The sequence below is a fragment of the Peromyscus leucopus genome, chromosome 5 (genome assembly GCF_004664715.2).
Source record: "Peromyscus leucopus breed LL Stock chromosome 5, UCI_PerLeu_2.1, whole genome shotgun sequence".
In the NCBI taxonomy this organism is placed as follows: domain Eukaryota; kingdom Metazoa; phylum Chordata; class Mammalia; order Rodentia; family Cricetidae; genus Peromyscus; species Peromyscus leucopus.
In genome coordinates, this window is record NC_051067.1 from 100,162,358 (window position 1) to 100,176,850 (window position 14,493).

Below are 14,493 nucleotides of genomic sequence, written 5' to 3' on the forward strand. Positions count from 1 at the left end.
TCCTTTCCATTATATCGTGATCCTTCTAAAGCTTCAATCGGAATGGAAGTGGAGACAACCCTAAGCCCAGCCAAATTCCCCACAGTACAGAACTAGCTACACTGCCAGACATCTGAATCTACATACTGTCTTGCCTTTGTCTAGTGGATTTCTATAAACTTTAAGATTGCCACAGGGGCGGTGGGAAGAAAAATAGTCTCTCTCACTATTCTTTGGCAAGGCCATAAATAAATGTTTTTTTTTTTTTTCTTTACCAGTCTCTGCTGCCTAGTTCTTTTGGAGTATAGGGGAACTAAAGCCATAAGTTATGGATCTGCATAGCCTTAACCTGATAAAGCTTCCACAGATGAAACTAGTCTATTTCGAGAAGAAAAAGGAAGACTAAGAGATTCTTGCCTCTCTTTTTCCTTTCTACTTCCCTTCAAATAACCCATATTCAGAGTGAGCTTTTGGGGATGGCACATTCCATGCCCTCCACAATAGCCACAAACCTTATGAATTAATTGAAATTTTCATCATTTTATTTACACTACGTAAATAAACTGGGTAGTGGAACCAATTAGACACAAAATTCAGGCTATTGGAACATAGGCAACTCTTAACCACTCTTTGAAATGCCTGGAGCCTCCTGGGACGACAACTTAGGCAATTAATATTCTGCCATTCTACCACAAATTATTCACTTCAATTTGGCCACACAAATTAACAAGCATATGAATGTGGTTGCTTTGGGCTAGGAAAACTGTTAAACTAAGCTAATCAGAACTCATTGTCCAAAAAATAAAAAGCTCTGCATTTTTGCATTTTGTTAATAAAGAGTGTAAAACACTTATTTTAAAACTGGAGTCAATGATGCCCAAAGTTTGGACTTTGTGCATTCTTGTGTTAATACCTTCCACCTACTTACCATGCTGGTGGTTTATACTTTTTCTCACAGAGAATGTAAGTCCTCCCTCCTTGCAAAGTTAATGTGGCTAATCCAATATGTAAGAATAAATCACAAAATTGTCTGCTTTAAAGAATTGAACATGGGATCCCAATTCGCATCAACAAGGGCCAGTGGTTTGTCTTTGAACTCTGACTGCCTCTGGGCATTCCTCCATCCTCTGGAGTTTTTTCCTCCCCAGCCTAATTGTTTAATGCATTCTAACAACCCCAGGTCTGTCTTAACAGTGTTGTGTTCTAATTATCTCATTTTGACTGAACCTCTAGGTTCTGGCTATCCTGGTTTCAGATGCTTTCACATTGATCACTGTGTCACACCATCTGCAAATTTGATTGCCACCCACTTTCTGCAGATCTATCAGATCATTAATAAAGGGAGAAAAGAAAACAAACAAACCCAGACTGCTTTTGCCCTTCAACTCCCTCAACTTACAGCCAGCTCTCCTCATGCCCAGACATACTCATTTATCACTAGCCATGGTTATGTCCCAGGAGCTGACCTTTCTGTGTGGACAGAGCTAATATCCAAGTATCATTCAATTTGTGGGATGTAAGATCATGGGAAGAGCCATATTGGACACATCAGCTAACCCCACACTCACAATCCCTCATTGTTTTATGATATTTAAATTCACATGTCATTGGACTTCACATGTGTTCTCTAATGCTCTAGAAGTATTAAGGTACTCATATGGCTAGTGTTATCTTAGCTAAAAGATGTTCATATTTATGAATTGCCACTGTCTTTCCCAAGATCCAGTGTGTAATCTAGTATATATAACTTTTAATTTATTAAATATATTGTTCTTACAATGGCTGCATGCCCTTTAGTGCCTAATATGTTAGTGATGAAATAGTACTTTGTGATCTGAAATTTTCACAGCAAATATTTCTGGCTTCCCATTCTTAAGATAAATAAAAAAATACATAAAAGATGCGTGTTTGTGTCACTCAATATTATACCCACCCTTGCATACTCAAAAACATCCTTATCTTTGATTGAACTGAAAAATTACCTATGTAGCCATAGTTTGGTTCAGTTCCACACAGACCCACAGTTCGATAGCTGCTTATAAAATAATCACTCAGAGGCTTAATATTAATTGCAAATTATATGGCCTATGGGTCAGGTTTCTTGCTAGCTAGCTCTTATAACTTAACTCAACCCATAACTATGTCCCCATATATTTCTCAATCTTATTATCTTTCTTCATCTAATAACTTTGTTTTCTGGTGTGATCTCATCTTGAATACATTTCTGTTTTAGGATAACACACACAAACATACACGCACACACATACACACACCATAAATAGTAATGCTGCTTCATTGAGGTTGTAAACAATGACAGATTCCACATCCTCCTGTTTGGTATAATCTCAGTGCCCCACATTTTTTCCTGAATGAAGTTAATCTCCTAGAGTAACCAAATGCTTTAGAAGTTTGTTTGTGTTATTTTGTTTTACTAAGTCAAGTGTTCTATTTACTTTGATGATGCTGTTTCCTCACTTGTGTTAGGCTAGTCTATGGCAAATACTTAATAACACCCATCCATGCTTCTTGGATTAATTCCTATTTCAAGATCTGGTTTAGAAATTAAACTGTGATGCTTTCTATATTTTCAGCTATCACATAAAGATAGTCTGACATTAATCAGCATGTGGCTCAAATTGTGTATGATTCTGATGCTTTGGCATACTGTCATTTAAAAATCCCTATGGTGAGCATGTGTATATCTGTTCCATGTGTAGATGCTGACCTATGCATATTCAACACTATAAACACTTGGACCCAGCAAGGTAATCTATGCCTTTGTTACAAATTAAAAGGAGGAAATATTGTTGATAAGTAGAGTCTGTTTTCCAAATTTATTCATAAATTATTAATCATAAACAGTATTTTGCTTGTGATATACTAAAGCCAAATGATTTCATAAAATGATTAGTGATTTTGAAACCCTCATATCAGGAAGAGAGAGAGACCTTTTATCTGCCATGGATATATTCTATTAAGGAAGTATATCATCCAGTATGGATCACTTTTTCACTTTTTAATAAATAATTTTTGACTATAGTTAAGTTTACTTGGTTAGACCCTGGGCTAAAGAATCCATGTTTATTGCTTATTAAATTCATTGTAAAGCTACATTAAAGCTCAGAATATACTATAGTATATAATATAATGCACAAACATATATATGCATACACACTTATATAAGATTAGCGAATGTGCATATATTGTATAATGTATAATTATAATAATGTGTATATAATATATACAAATTCAATAATCCCGTCTCTCTGTGTACATATTATATATATAATATATAAATATTCTCTAGTCCCATATCTCCAAGTTTCTACATCATGAACACTTTAGCTCCCATATTTAGTCAAGGTTGTAATTCTCCATTCCACACAAATGTCCTTTAACTGTAAAAAATGACACTAGATTGGAGAGTGTAAGTGTGTTTCATTCAAGAACACACTCGAAGTTTCAGAAAAAAAAAATATGAAAGCATATAGTTCTTTCAAAATCTTAATCACCATGGAAACTTTAAAAACTGGCAAAGCCCAAAGGAGACTCTAGCTATAAGCGAGGATTAAGACATGTGAGCAAGTCCTCAAGCCACTGATTTCCATTCTACAGTTCTCTGCACAAGGAACGCATCACTCCCATTCTCAGTTTGCTCATCATTTTTGGTCACCAAACTCCTCATATTAAAAAAAAAAATGTACAGTAGATGGGTATGTTTTACAAATCAGAAAGATGGCTTTCCTGTATTAGAGGTTATAGGTTAATATTGTTAAAATTGAAATAGAAAGTCAAATAACATTGGTAAAAACAATAAAAAAGTTATTTTCCTTTTAATTCTTTTCCATTATGAGAAAGCTAAAGTTTGATTAACCATGATAATAGCACGGAGTTTACTATTTAAAATTAAAAATTAGTAGTGTGCTTTTAGAGATGTATTTAAATGGCATAAATATTAATTGCCTATTGCTTATCTGCATTCAAGAAATCATTTCATGAATAATAACAGTGAATCTTAAGAATGTATTTGTCCATGCAATCAAACACTTTGACACTTTGCTAAAGTTTTGTCTTGTTTATTATACCAAGGAGCATGTAAAAGACTCTTAAAGGGAGTCTTTTGTCCCATTAACTTTTGTGATAATCCCACCATATGTTACCAGTTTGAAAAACACAGTTGAAAAATGAAAATATCAAAGTAGGCATATGTTTTTATGAAAGTTTCAGAAAAGTGTATTTATTTTGACTTATGTCTAAATTAGATTCCTAACAGCTGAATGGAATGTAAATGAGTTGTTTTTGTTGTAGAAGATAGACATTCCATAAAACATGATATCAGTCATCTCAGATTTGGCTTATTGGAAGTGATGGTGGTGTGACTAGCATGAACATTCTGCAGCTCAAAGAAACACCGTAAGTGTTCAAATAGGAAGGGCATGGAACTAGGCATGGTCTTTCCTAACACTCTTTCTTTTTTCCTCATTTGCATTTATGAAAAGTTCCTCAATACCTTTTGATCATGAAACAGAAACTATTAATCTAGTTCGAATTTCTTCATCTGCCATAAAATGAATTAGCTCTTACTTAGAACCTTACTGATGCTGTGATGTCAGATCTTTAAGTACAGACTGTTAGAGCTTTCTGCATTCTTTTATCTTCCTAAGAATCAAAAATGATGACAAATCACATTGAAGAATGTACCTGAAATCCTCGATAAGCATTTCAGATCACCCATTTCTATGAACTTTGAGTTCTTTGACAATAAAGCCATGGCTATCTATATTATCCCATACTTCCACTTGTGTTTTACGTGTATGTGGAACACATTATAGATGCAGAGCAAGTGTTCTCTTAACTGTTCTCCAAAATCAGTGACCATAACCATGAAAACACAGTATCATACTGGAAACTATTTGGAACTTTCTAAAATCTCCACAGAAGGTGAAAAACAAACAAACAAACAACAAAAAAAAAACAAAAACAAAGGAACTTGGTCAAAATTGCCAATTTCTTCTAAGACATTAGAAGGGGCCTTACTGGGCAATATGGATGCAATATGATTCTTGTGTTTTCTGTATCTAAAAGACAACTTCTTAACAATAGAGAGAATAGGCTAGATAGATACTAAATCACTTAATACTTATCACAAGTTATACAAAACTATGCTGAGAAGTTGTAAATTGATACTACTGAAAGGAATAGAAAAAGATATTACATGACTTGATACTGTGTAGTGGTTGTTAGATTTGGAAATAAAAATACATGGTCAGAAGCTAAATTAAAATTTTAGATTTACACCATTCATATATTTATGTATAAAGTATATATATATATGTATATATATAATAAAATATAGGTTATGTATATAAAATGTAACTGGTTTTAAAATATAAATCAGGCATATTTAATTAAAACATTTGGTTTAAACATTTTCACAAGCATTATATCATATATTTTCTCCTCTCTCAGCCCCTCCCAGATCCTCTTCACCTTCTTTGCTACTCAGCATTATGTTCTCTCTCTCTCTCTCTCTCTCTCTCTCTCTCTCTCTCTCTCTCTCTCTCTTTCTCTCTCTCTTTCTCTCTCTCTCTCTCTCTCTCTCTCTCTCTCTCACACACACACACACAAATTAAAAAAAGTTCAAAGCAAATCAAGATGACAAAAGATAGCAAAATAAAATGTCATATTCAATTTTTTAAAAAATGTATTTGAACATGAAAGTACTCATGAGTCAGGAAGATTCAGATTGCAGACGTTTGAACTTCATCAAGGAAATGCTACGGGAAAATTTGATAAGATGATTATGAAGTAAAAAAAAAAGAAACTATTTTATTAGCTAAGGTGGAGGTTCATGGATGACTTATGGCTAATTCCACTTCACTTTCCTAGGATGTGATAACTCAATCTGACATTGAGGAATTGTTATTGCTGCTACTATTATTTTCTGTTTGAAAATGGGGATCCTTTGTTAGTGTAGACCTGGAGCTCACTATAGCTCAAGCTGGCCTTGAAATGTTGGCAAGCCTGCTGACTCAGCCTCTGAGTCCTAGGACTACAGATGTGAGCCACCACACTGGGCTTTGCCATTTCCTTAATGAGCTGAAGTTTGCTTACTTAGAAATTCAATGTGAAGGATCCTGTTTAATGCCCATCTAAGTAAACATCCCAACATTATTTGTTTTTTCTTTCTTCTGGTAACCTTGCCTTATGATTTACCAATGTAAAATAGTAGTGATAGACCCCAGACCCAGGTTACTACCTTCTCGAGGGGGCGCCCCAAGAACCCAGACTGTGATCCAGTTGATGCAACAGCAAGAAGTGTTTATTAATGCGGCTGTACAATCAGGCTCCTCTGCTCCAAAGAGCAAGAGTTGCGCCTATTGCAATCACATGGGTACTTTTAAAGGAAAAACCTACAAAAGCCATAAGATTACAATTCCCATACAATTTCGTTTCACAAGATCATGGTCTGATCACAGAGTGGATACAGTCATGTCTGCATGTACATTCTTCCTGAAACTTCAAGGGGCAGGTATCAGGGCAGGAGTGGAGTTTACACAAAGGTCACAGTGGTCTTTCCTGGAACACTTGCAATTATCCCAGTCACAGTTGAGCACATCTCTTAACAGAGATCTCTTTACATTGTTACATTGTGGCAGGGGTGGTTGAATAATGTCTGAGTCAGTTTGTCCTTGGAACTAGTTTTCTTTTTAGTTCCTTATTCTCCTGGGGCTTGGGAGGTGTAAGCCTGAAGGGTTAGGGTCTTTCAGTAGGATACTATCTATCATTTCTTTATTATTATTTCTCAGTATCCTTTACCTTAACCTTAGGGTAGAAATTCTATTAGACACGACCAGGGTGCACTGGCAAATTGTTGAAAATACTTCTCCATTAGCCCAAAGTGGGATAAGGTAAGTTTGTTTAACAGACTTCAAGCATGCAGCAGACTTAGAAATACCAAAAACACCAGCATGAGACAAGAGGCTATGGCTGTGTAACCTACCATGCAACTCCAATAATGCAGAGGACACTGGTCTAACTGGTCAGTATTTGATTGCAGGTAGAGGCTAGGTTAATAGGATAGCAACACTGTGGTATCTGGTTGCAGGTGACAATGGTTGGTTCTGTTGCATCATGACATCACCATACTAAGATTTGGCTGGAAATTAACCACTGTTTTTGTTTTTTTTTTTTTTTTAAGGAATGCTTGGACCACTTTTACATTGTAGATATTTTCTGGTGGAGACTTATTCTCTTTTTGGTCCTTAATCATAGCTTTCTCTCCACAAGTAGGAATTGTGGTAGGAAGAGGAATGGGAAAAGATTATGAGACAACCTTAAGTGAAGAAGCTAATATAGTAGAGGTGTTAGTAATTTGTCCATCTGAGCAAAGTTCTAGTGGAATTACAAATGCAGATAGTAATGGTAGTAATATTGTAACCTTCCTGGCAAGAGAGAAATATATTAGAAGAGACACACATATCCCTCCATTTGCTTATCAGACTATTTAAATAATGGACCTCGAGAAATTAGAATGCCACTCAAGAATTTCATGCCAGAACCCTGGTGTCAGCCAGAAGTGGAAATCATCTCTCTACAAGAAATTCATCCACACAGTTCTGATAATGTATCAGACCACCTAGCAAGAAAAATCTAGACAACAATGATGTTGGTTGGGGTCACATGTTCCACATGTTCCTTCAGAACGTGACACTTCTTGTCCTTGATAAACTTCATTTTAGAGTCTCAAAGATGGACTTGGGGGAGGTGTCCATGGACTGCTTTATTCTTTTTCGCTGTGCAGTCACATCAAATGACTTTTTTTTCACTCTGTTTAATTTACCTATTGCAGGAAATCTTGGTTTACTAGAATTACCAAGATCCAGACTTAGACCATAACAACTCTGAAAACAGTAGCTGCTGTAGTAGACTCTACTATTCCAAGTGAGAAGATACATATGTCCTCCAGGTCAAGTGTCAACAACAGAAGAAATGATGCTTTCTCAACAAATGGTGTTAAACCAATGCTTGGCTTAGTTTCTTGCACATGGAAGAATGGTGACAACATGAGCATGAGTGACTCAAAAACTATTACATCACCAAGTCATTTGTCATCATGGGTGTGGTGGTATTGTGTTCCCCAAAATATTGTGTACCTTAATAAACTTATCTGGGGTCAGAGAACAGAAAAGCCACTAGTTAGGCAGTGATAGCACACACCTTTAATCCTAGCATTCCAGAGGCAGAAATCCATTTGGGATCTCTGTGAGTTCAAGGACACATTGGAAACAGCCAGGCATGGTGACTCATGCCTTTAATCCCAGAAAGCGAGCCTTTAATCCTAGGGAGTGTGGGTAGAAAGTAGAAAGGTATATAAGGCATGAGGACCAGAAACTAGAAGCATTTGGCTGGTTAAGCTTTTAGCTGGTTAAGTTCAGCAACAGTTCAGCTGAGAGCCATTGGGATGAGGACACAGAAGCTTCCAACCTGAGGAAACAGGATCATCTGAGGAATTGGCAAGGTGAGATAGCTGTGGCTTGTTCTGTCTCTATGATCTTCCAGTGTTCACCCCAATACCTGGCTCAGGTTTGATTTTATTAATAAGAACTTTTAAGATTCCTGCTACACATGGGTGTTGAATTCATGTCAGTTGCATAATGGAATCCTGTCTTTAGTTAATTGTCCATTTATACTGTAGTATCTCCTGAGGTCATGTATAGCCAGGAAGCAGAAATGGGAAATGACTTAAATCTTAAATGAAGCTCCTATTTCCCTTTGCATCTCTTCTGCTGCTAAGGAGTATTAATAGCTTTATGAACACTACTGTAGACATATATACCACTGTATTCTTCTACCTTTTCAATGCTGGTGCTAGAGGACTAAAGACATCTCTATACCAAGAAGCTTGGGCTCTTGTTCACAAAACTCAGAACTTCGGAAACAATGCCAAACCCAAATCTTCTATGGCTCATCATTGATCCAGGTGTAGCGTTGGTAAAAAGAGGTTCATCAACTCAGCTGTCCTAAGTGAGTGAACACGGTATAATGGTATATACACACATATTACATGTGTGTTTGTCCAGGTGTGTGTATGTTTATTTGTGGTGTGTGTGTGTGTGTGTGTGTGTGTGTGTGTGTGTGTTGAACTTTTGGGAAGATGTACTTGGGACAAGTAATATTCAAGTGTCACATTTATCTTCAGCCACTGCAGTGTATAGCTCGTGGTAGAGTTTTTCATTTACAATCATTTCCTGGTAATTTGAATCATCATAGCCAAGTTGAGCAGGCTCTTTGGTGGATGTTCTTTTAATGTAATGTTACTAAAGGTTTAAATAAATAATCAGGTCATTGGAAAGAGACTATTTATTATGAATAATAAGCTTTCAGTGAAAGTGCTTTCTAAGAAAATGATGCAATTTCTATTTATAATTATATTTTTTGTTTTTTCCTTTTCTTTATGGGCAAAAAGTATAGAGTTTCTGTGATCTCTCTAAAGGGGTCTGCCAACAATGACACAAAGATTTTAATTCCATCATTTATAGTTTTCCATGGAATATCACAGTACCAATATTCCTCAACTTCAGAATACATTCCAGTTTTGTTGTGTCTTTTCAGAAGATATGGAGATGAATTCTATTGAAGTTTTTCCATGTATCTATTGAAAATAAATAGCAGCAAAAAAAAAGTCATATAAAATTTTTAAAAGCATTATATCACCATACATCATAGTTTTAATTATTGAATTACATATGGAAAGACATTAAAAGTAATCCATTGTTGCAAATAATTAAGAGAAAATGAAGCTCAGGGAAACTAATGCACTTTTCTAATATGACATGATAAGCTAATAGTGAAATCGAAGTTCAGAGTCCTGTTTCTCTTACCATGTTCTTTCCTCTTTAAATCACAATATTAAGGCTATAAGTCTTAATCTTAAAAGAGCATACAACACCCAGGTTCATAAACATGGAATTGAAAATATATGAAATTAATTTAAGATCAGAAAATTTGTCGTTATAAATTGTATACAAAATTTAAAAATGCAAATATAAAAAATTCAGTAATGAAGGAACATTGAAAGTGGTACTAATATCAATAATTTTCTGGCATATATTTTATATAGTTCATTTGAGAGAGAGAGAGACTGTGTGTGTGTGCGTGTGTGTGTGTGCGTGTGTGTGTGTGTGTGTGTGTGTGTGTGTGTGTGATGCTCCCATCTTTCCATGGATAAATAGGCAAAAAGAGAACGTTCAAAAGTCAATTTTCTCTTTCTGTGTGTTGTAAGGATTAAATACATGTTTTCAGGCTTGGCAGGAAACACGTTTACCTCCTTACCTATATTTTCTAGTCATTTTTTGGGGGAAAATTATTAGTTTTGTTATTTTATAATTTCATGCATGTATGCAAAGTATTCTGCTTGTTCTCTTTTCTTCTACCCTGTTTCTTCCATCCCTTCCATCAGTATCAATCCTCCTCCTCCCTATGAGTCCCTTTCCATGCTTCAGGACTTTTGATTTTGTTTTGTGACCCATTAGTTTAATTAACACTAGCTGTGTGACCATTGGATTGGTACTACCCATTTAGACCCTGATGGGCCATTAACAGGAAAACAACTAAAATCAACGAATCTATCAAATTTCAGTAATAAGTGGTCAGACCCTGTGAGCCTCTCTTCTATTCCTCTCTGTTGACAGTCACATTCTTGTGCAGACCCAATGCAGACACCTGCAACTTCTATGATTGCATTGACTGTGTCTTTAACAGAATATGGTATTTCACAGCCATTCTATCATCTGGCTCTTAAATTCTTTTCACTCCCACTTCTACATAGAAGCCATAGAGGAAGCGGTATAAATGTCTTATTTATAGTTGTGTTCTCACACATCACTTTCTCATCATCATAGGCAGTCATGGACAGTCACCATTCACTGGAAAAAGAAACTTCTCTTACCAATGTTGAGAGTAACATTTGTCTATATTATAAACATAAATAGTTAAACTCAACATGATAGCATGTGAGTTTAACTACATTGTTGTATTGTATCCAGTCTCTCTCTCTCTCCCTTCCCCCCACCCCCAGGATTCACAATCTCTTCTGCCATGTTTTTTTTTTTTTTTAAACCAGGTTCACAGTAACATACATGGAGTCCCTTTGTAAAGTGGATCACAAATCTAGTCAGAGGGAATTGGTTACCCCTATAACAGTAGTGTCACTGTTATACCACAGGTTTATCTCACCTGTAGATCATTGAATTCAAAACTGGATAAGATTATTTATATAGTTTCTCACTTGCATCTTTTATAGCTCCTTATGGGATTATGGAAATCAGCCAAGGGCAGGAAGCTCCAATATCTGTTTCATCTTGTTCTATCAGCATCATGCATCAAAGGTATGAAGTATCTTCAGAAATAGTATTGCCATGTAATACTAATGTGCTATCATGAGAAATGACAAGTATATATTGTTTGGGGGGAGGGCTCTGAGTTCCCTCTCGCCAACAACTCTAACAAAAGAATTGCACACTGCCACTAAAGCTTTTGTTTAATAACCCATGGCTTCCAGAAGTAGCATTTAGCAGCCAGGAAGGGTATCTCCATTAAGCCTCTCTTTTATAAAACCTAAATTATATTTTCTTTTCTTTTTTTTTTTTTTTTGGTTTTTCGAGACAGGGTTTCTCTGTGTAGCTTTGCGCCTTTCCTGGAGCTCACTTGGTAGCCCAGGCTGGCCTTGAACTAACAGAGATCCGCCTGGCTCTGCCTCCCGAGTGCTGGGATTAAAGGCATATTTTCTTTAATATATTAAAATATTAGACTATAAGATAGTATATTTGAATTTGGCTTTTCATAACTCTTCACTCTAGTTAATTCTGCCTTTTTTCCTTCCCCCAGGCCAGCTCCTTGTTACATAGCAATCTCCAATAAGATAAAACTATCCAACTTTGAGGGAAGCTCATTCACACACAGGATGTTCTAAAAGTAGGTGAAACATTCTATTCTGTAGGCAAGTTTGCTAGGTCAGAGAGTAAACAATTCAAAGCCTTTAGGATGTGACTGAAACTGACTAGATTTGCTAGGCCCCTCTTTTGCCAAATATAGGCAGTAAGAATTGCTAAGGGATACTTTCTGTAAGCTGAGCTGTGTAGAAGACTCTCAGACTATCCACATACCTGGCAAAGGTAGACTAAGTACACTGGAAGAAGCAGAGGCCAACTGAGCTGCCTGAAAGGGGCTCACATCACCTAGACACACAGCAGTAGTTTGAGCTAACACAAGGTGTGCAGCATACTGCATGTTTCCAGATTTTGTGTTTTGTCATACATTCTGGGATGGAATTGTGGTGATGCAGCTGACTTTGAGTCATTTCTGATCCTGCAAGTAACTGTTCACCCATATCCCGGTACTTAACCTCAGTAAACTCATTGGTTCGCCAATTTGAACTTTGGTGGTACACTTAACACTGGTCTGTACTTGTTTACCTATGCGGGTGAGTAGACACTTATTCACATATTTTCATGAATACTTTCACATAATATTCCCTTATTTACACTAATCTCTCATCATCCTCTGTTTAAACATTCCCATCCTAAGTATTCCCCCTTTCTACTTCCATGTCACCTATTTTCTACTAACTCAATCCTTTAAGACTTTAGAATCCCAAAGGGTTCTTTGTCGTATCATGGCTTCCACAGGTACTCCAAGTTGTACACAAAAAATTATAGATTCAGAGGTAGGACCTACATATATGGGAGAATATGTAACATATTCCAAGATTACCTAAGAAATTCATCTACATAACTCAATATATTTGCTTCCAGTTCCATTCATTTACTTGTAAATTTCATATTTTATCTTTTCTTTACAGCTAAATAAAATTCTATCCTGTACATGTACCACATTTTCTTTATGCACTTATCACACTTGATGAGCATCCACAATGATTACTTTTTCTACTCCCTGTGAGTAGCGTGGCAATGAACATGGATGAGCATGTGTTTCTATTCTAGGTTAGAGAGTCCTTTGGGTATGTGCCAAAAAATGCAAGAGCTGGGTCATATGGTAGTTTCATTCTTAGGTTTTTGAGGAATCTCCACAGTAATTTCCATAGAGGCTGTAATAGTTTGCAAGTCCATCACTAGTGAATAACAACTCTTCTTTCCTAACAACCTCCTCCCCCCCAGCATCTTTGCTATTTGTTTTATTGATGACAGCCCTTCCAACTGAAGTGGGATGAAATCTCAAATTATTCATATTTCTTTTTTTGAGACATTTCTGTTCTGATCTTAAAAAACATTTAAAAGTGGGTGATTGGGGTTTTAATGTTTCAGTTTTTGAGTTTTTGTTTTGAGTCCATTTATATGACTTATTACAATTATTGATTTTCACATATTGAATTGAACCATATTCACATCTCTGGGATGAGGCTAATTTTATCACAGTGAGTGATGTTTTTGATGTTCACCTGTACTTGGTTTTCCAGTGTTTTTGTTGAAAGTTTTTCTGTTGGTGTTAATTAGGGATGTTGGTTTATATTTATTTCTCTTTGTTGTTCAGGTTTATCTGACTTTAGTAGTAGAGTAATATTGGCTTTATTGAGGGTATTTGAGGGTGTTCCTGTGAATTCTAATTTATTGGCTAATTTTGGTAATATTGGTTGTAATTTTACTTTAAAGTGGTAGAGTTCTAATGTGAATCCAGCTAGACCTGAATTGGATTGCTTGTTTGATTGTCTGCAAATATTGTATTGCTGCTTTGATCTCCTTGCTTATTATAGGTCTGCTTAAATGAGTGATGTCATCTTTGTTTATCTCAGGTGGGTAAGATGTGTCTAGAAATCTTTCCAATTTTGCTAACATAACAAAGAGTATACAGAAGCCTCACCAACACAGCTGCAATTATATTAGGAACAGAAATAATTTTAAACTGCCCATGTATAGACTATTAAAATAAAACTAAGTGTAATTTCTCCTAACTAGATTCCCATGTGAAATCTTAGCCTCTTAAGTACCAGAAAAATAATCTGTAATAAGACTAGAGGCAAAATCCATATACAATAAGGTTTGTCATCTAGTTTAAAGCAGATCTTTATCTGTGTGGTGTGATTAGCATTGAATAAGAGACATTATACAATAATTTAGAGTGCTAAAGAATACAGAGTGAAATTTGCTGTCCATTATGGTGAATTTTAAGAGGTATATTTAATTCTTCAAGGTGAACAGTCTGATGCTCACTAAACATTTTTTACTTAGTTTGTGAAACTAGCAAATAGTTATTTGCAACCTTTATAATTCTAAGCATGTGTTTCCCATAAAAGGATGCTTTTCCAGCAGAACTGCCTAGATAGAAATCCTTAAGTAGTCAGTACTGTGTGCAGGAGGTGGTGCTTACAGTTTGAACATCAAATCCCTGTCTTTTTCCAACTTCAAGATCGCAGGTCAATTGAAGAGAGAAGATTCTAACATTCTTTTTTTTTTTAAAATTTTATTTAATTTTATTTTACAATACCATTCATTTCTA